Raw genomic sequence first — 6,113 nt, forward strand, 5'->3', positions numbered from 1 at the left:
CGCGTCCCCCCTCCCCCACCCCGTCCCCAGAACTAGACATGCTGGCTATTCTGTTTCGCAACATGTTCTCTATTATGGCACGTCTCTACTGGGAGTTGTAGTTTTAAAAGACGTTTTCGTATTTCCCATAATAAGAAGTTGCCAGTATTAAACTGTGTACATCCCTGGAGGTTTAGGGGACAGGAAACACTCACATTTAAAACATATAATTAATAAATGGGTGAAAATTGCTTGTGCCCTGGTCTTATGTCTGTAACCCCTGTTGTTAATTGATTACATTACATTAATTGATAAGCCTGAAACATGCACTTGGCAATATGGCAGTAGCCATCGATCATCTTAAGATAAGATATACTTTATTGATCCCAAGTTGGAACATTTGCGTTACATCAGCATGTGTAACAGTTAAATATGCAGTTGTGTTTATTTGTAAATCATTTAGTATAATCACACAAATTCTGTGTTTTATATTTAATAATTCTGTGTTCTTTATTTATTGATTGTTCAATACCTGACAAGGCTGGAGATTAAATATCTACATACATCTTATAAGAGTACAATACATTATGTATAATATCAGTTAAAATAAGTGCTTCAACATAGTTAACATTGCTGGAGGTATGCACAAATATTGATAGATGTCTTGCAATGCACTATTGAGGAACCTGCAACCCAAGTTTTTCATTCAGTGCAGAACTACACCACAGTTGTGTAGGCCTATATGATATGTGGGATATATGGGATGTGCAAAATAGTCATTATATACAGTCTTTAATTAACTATTAGTAGAGAATAACGAGTAATGAATATACTTTATAGGGATCCTATTAATATCTAATAATAAAAATAATGAAATTCAATAACATGCTTTAACCACCAGGTGTCCCTTTATATCATCTGTGCACCTTTATGGTGTAAATACAGCCTATCTACCGATTTGATGAAATATAAAAGTGAGCCGAATTAGTGTTGATACTGCAAGGAGACGTATTGTGTGAAAATAAATGTAAGATATTGTTTAATGGCTGATATATTTATGATCCACGTCACGTATTCAGTGTTGGCGGCAAGTGCCTAACACTGTGTGTGTGTGTGTGTGTGCGTGTGTGTGTGTGTGTGTGTGTGCGCTTGTGAGTGTGTGTCTGAGAATATGAAATATTCATCAATTCTTTACTTGTTTATTTACTAATTGTTTAGTGCCAACATATTTCCGAGATCTCTGGAGCATTTGCGCTATGGACCAACACTATACATTGATGGGGAAGGGGGTAGCAATAAATATAACACCATTAAATAGTTACACAACATATACAATTCTGTCTGTCTGTCAATTGCCCGGGGTCACACAGAGTTCAGCCGCTGGACCTCTGAGAGGGGGGAGGTGTCAACATCGATGCTGCGCGGGCGAATTAGCGCGCTTCCGAGGTACCAATTATTAAGCTGGACAGTTTGAACGGTAGGTAATGAGCACACATTTCTATGCATTAAAAAGCTAAATATACACCAACTTTTTAGTTTGCCTATAACGGGTAACGTTATGTTAAACAACGCAAAGATGTTTATGCAAAACAGCCACTTATTTATTAACATGCATCTTAAACTGTAAGCTATAGGGTGCGGACGTGCGGTAATAGGCCTACCTTAAACTTGTTTACGGAGCTATTTTGTATTTTATAGCTCAAAATGAAAGTGGCAGCATCCATTGTACCTAATTTTGGCAGTTGCAGCTAGCAGTCACTCTCAAACATACCCTCAGCTAATCGAACTATTTTTGTATGGGTTTTATTTTATTTTTAGTTAGCGGCATTTAACAACTGCATTAAATATGGGTGACAGGGCCAGAGATTTTTTAGATAGATTGTTGTTTTACTAATGATAAGGTTAAATCCCCAAAGACAATGATGTCAGTATTGATACTATGTATTGATGTATTGCTGAAATATATTATTACTTGAAAACAGTTGAGCAATATTTGAAAACCTGTTGATTAGTAGGCCTACTAGTAGGCCAATACAAATAGAACAGAGTATAAGCAATGTCTTTAATTTAGTCTGCATCTCATGCACAAGATGTATGCGCTGACACTAATGTGGTACCGATTGATGTCTGTCCAAGAACACTGTCCATACTTAATTCCTCTTTTGTCAGTCATAAGAACATCTACAGTGAACATTTGAAATAGTAAAAATACATACTATATATATATGTCATAGGTATTTTAACAAAATAAGTGTAAACTTTCACTACAAAACAAAACAACCACCCCCTGTCTGTACATAGTTCAGAATGGATCTTCTAGACCTGCCTGTACAGACTTGGTGCAAGATGGTTCTCTCCGATACTACTTTGCATGGTTAACCAGGTTAATACTGGTATTGTGTACTATAGAGGTGGGTAACAGAAGGCATGAACGAGTCACCTGTAATCCACCACCAGTATTCTGGCAGAAATGTCACTGAAACATTGAAGTAGGGTAGGCCTACATGACAAATTGATAATTTGATCATATTAAAGTTATTTAGTTCCTTTGTCAATTTGGTGTTTATATTTTTGCTTGTTTTTATTGCAGGTTCAAGATGCCAAGAGGGTCAACAAACACAACCTGCGTCAGCTGCAAAGCAGTCATTGCTGTGTCAACCAAGACCTGCAAGTACTGCAAAACACTGCAGCCGAGAAAGCAACGACTGGCCAAGAAACTGCAAAAATGAGAGCCCAAAAAGACGATTGGTTAAAAAAACAAAAAAAGAACAAAACCATCTCACATGTTCTTGATGAGGCATCTGTTTTGGTGTGTGTTTATGTCTGTAATTGTAGTTTACAAAATTAAGTCTGATAATATTTCTGTATTACATTTAAATCTTTTTTTTTAGGTTGAGAAACTGAACACCCTTGGGTATAGGGCCATGGTGTTTCTCTCAAAGCCAGGGAAAAAGCCTTCCACCTGGAAGACAAATGTTGCACATCCGAGATGGCATCTGTCGGACCAGGCTGCAAAATGCCTTCACCGGATGAAGGCTTTATATGAGGTGTTAGTAGATGGTAAGCAATTATATTTGTGGTCATTTCAAATGTTACCATATAGCTCAGTCTATTCTAAAATGCTCATGAACAATTTATGGCCAAACAATTCTTAATGATTCAACAATTCATTTAATTATAGTCTATACAGTCTAGGTAAAATAAATGTGTAGTTAAGAAGAAGCTGACATCAGAAACAATTGTGTTACTATGTTGTATACATATATATTCAAAGTAGAAATTGAGCTGCTGAATGCAAAACAAATCAACATTACTCTGATAGTTTTGTCTTTTTGTGTCATTGAGGTTGGACTAACCCACAACCCTCACCCAGTCTGGACGCGGAACACTCCACAAGTGCTCCTACCACCATCCCCTCACCGAGTCTGGACGCGGAACACTCCACAAGTGCTCCTACCACCATCCCCTCACCCAGTCTGGACGCGGAACACGCCACAAGTGCTCCTACCACCATTCCCTCATCCAGTCCAGAAGACCGACCCTCCAGCAGTACTTATGCAGTCCTGCTCCCTACTAGTCCTGCCATACAACCCTCTACAGGTCCTGCAACTCCAGCAGCACAAACAAAAAGGACTGCAGCAGCAAAAAAGAAACAGGGTAGGTTTTAGTGGCAATTTTAAATAGCAATACATCCAGAGGACAATACTCCAAAGCACTCCTTTTTTTATACCTTACTTCACTAACCTTAATAGCCGCAATCAAGCTAAATTGTCACATAACCCAGGGTTTTCCCACCATGAGCAGGTTCACATAAAGGGGAAGTGTTTGCCCCATATGACCAATGGTAAACATGGACAGGTATACTAGGTCAACTGTAAGCAGAGAGGCATATTTTACAACCGAAAATCAGACTGTAATATTGTTAATATGAAGAATTTAAACTCATAATCCAGACTAAAAGCAGCACAGTTGCTGCTGACAAAAAAAACCTTACTGTGTGAATGTTTAAATTAATAGGACTGCTCTATGAAGGGCACAAGTAGATATAACCTAATAACATTTGTGTATTTGGATAATTTAATGTGTTGGTAACATGTAAGTTGATATATGATATGTTAATATATTTAAATAAATAAATATAAAATAATTTATATATCCCCATTTGAGAAAGCATGGCTTTTATGGCAGTTCTAGTCTTAGTCTTTCAGCTGCAACCCTGCGGGGTTAAAAATATAACTAGGCCTGTACAGAATAGAGGAAAGCTTTGAAACCCCATTCTTAATGTTGATACTTCAATACTAAATCATATGAATACTATGCAGCTTTTATATCTTTTTTTGTTTATTTTGCATAATATCAGATAAGAATGATGCTTCACTAATATTATTAGTATTATACTTTTAAAACAATAAAATTCCACTGTTGGCCGCGTAGTATCGTTTTTTGACTCGTTTCAACCATTCACTTTTAACTCCAGTGTTGTAAAGCCCAGAAGTCAAGAAAAAATTTCACAACATGTTTTATCCAAGCAAATATTCAGCTTCAATCTCTATTATATTATTATTATATTTTGGGCGAAACAAAATTTTCTCTGCGCTCTAAACATGTTGATGTTAGATGATGACCAGTGTTGGACACTTTTAAAAGGTAACAGGTTACAAATGACTAGTTCCTATATATATATCTTTCTCTAGTAACTTCCTAACCCTGATGATAACAGTGAAGCTACTTCTAAGGAGTTGTACAACTAAGTGAACATTACTAAAGGTTAAAAATAAACCCTTAAGGGCCATCTACACCAACAACAATAAGCAAAACGATGAGCGGTATCTCTTTAAATCGGGGTGCCAAGCATGCGTAGCACACTAGCTGTTTTGGAGCCAGGTGAAATGAATTATTGATGACTTTTTACTGCTGTTATGATATGAATATTAAAAATAAGAAACATTTCTGGTAAGTCTTGACAATTAGCCAAATGAACAGTGCTGTTTTAAACTAAATGATATATTTTAAACAGTAACATCAAGTGTACAGTATAATAACAGCTCTTCACAAAAGCTTTTCTTTCATCTCAACAGACGTGTCTCCAAGGAAGAAGCTCAAGAAGAAGAACCCCCAACACTTTGAAGGTTATTTAGCTTCAATTATATTGGGATTAGACAGTAAAGACACTAGCTCTAGTATATTTTCTCTGTATAGAGAAGTGTTAAAAATGTCAACTGTTGTCTTTTCTAAACAAATACTTTTGAGGGCATTTTTGTTTTACAACTATTTATCAATAAAGAAACAATTTTTTTTTTTAAATCATCATTTGTTTCACGGTGGTGGACGAACGACTCACCACAGTCAAATATATATATATTTTAAACAATATATGTTATGATTGTCCTTTTGTGTAAAGTTTTTGCAGTTTTATATAAACAGTTGACATGTTCAAATAATTGTGGAAATATAATTTATGAGAATAAAAGCAAACTGAAAGTGATTTTATAAATTACAGATCAAATTGTGCAAAAGTAACATTAACATCTATAAGGTCAAAAAACGAGTATACATTATTTTGCTCTTTCAGAATGCAGCCATAAGATCGTGGGAGGAGAGCAGTACTACCCAGTGAAGACTGTAGTAAAAACCAAAAGGCAAAAGGTTTGTTCGTCATAAATAGAGGTCACTGTGTCAGTTAATATAATGTACATCTAAAGCATGCTACAGACACACTTTTGGGATTTGACTGCAACATAACTTACATCTTTTTGCTTGAAATGGTACAAATATTTTCGATCATTTTTTAGGGGAAGCAAATGCAATTGGTGGAGTGGGAACCTTGTTCCACGTGGTATGTAGTATTTTAAATTGCACTGCAAATGTACCAATAACTAATTAGTCTAAGCATTTGATTACCATTTTTATCTGACAGAGGTGTAACATATATTGCCATATTTTGAATTATGTTCATGGCTGATATCTTTACAATGTATTACAGTGGGAAGAAGTGGCCCCTACAGTGGGTGGAGAAGGACAATACTACAACAGAGGAACAGCAGGACTGATAATTGCACGTGTTGTCAAAACCGTTGTGCTGCTTGACCCTATTTTATCTGTTTTGATTGTTTTTTGGGGTTATATGCCTTCCT

General features: G+C 36.1%; 1 long non-coding RNA gene across 1 annotated transcript; it reads left to right on the forward strand.

The window, feature by feature from the left end:
• The first annotated feature begins 3,529 nt into the window (after positions 1-3,529).
• Positions 3,530-5,625, forward strand: LOC117453651 (uncharacterized). The gene is made up of 3 exons (XR_004552919.1): positions 3,530-3,636; positions 5,058-5,108; positions 5,552-5,625. It is a non-coding gene; the product is annotated as an uncharacterized lncRNA (long non-coding RNA).
• The last annotated feature ends 488 nt before the right edge of the window (positions 5,626-6,113 follow it).

Source organism: Pseudochaenichthys georgianus, chromosome 10 (genome assembly GCF_902827115.2).
Source record: "Pseudochaenichthys georgianus chromosome 10, fPseGeo1.2, whole genome shotgun sequence".
NCBI classification, from domain to species: domain Eukaryota; kingdom Metazoa; phylum Chordata; class Actinopteri; order Perciformes; family Channichthyidae; genus Pseudochaenichthys; species Pseudochaenichthys georgianus.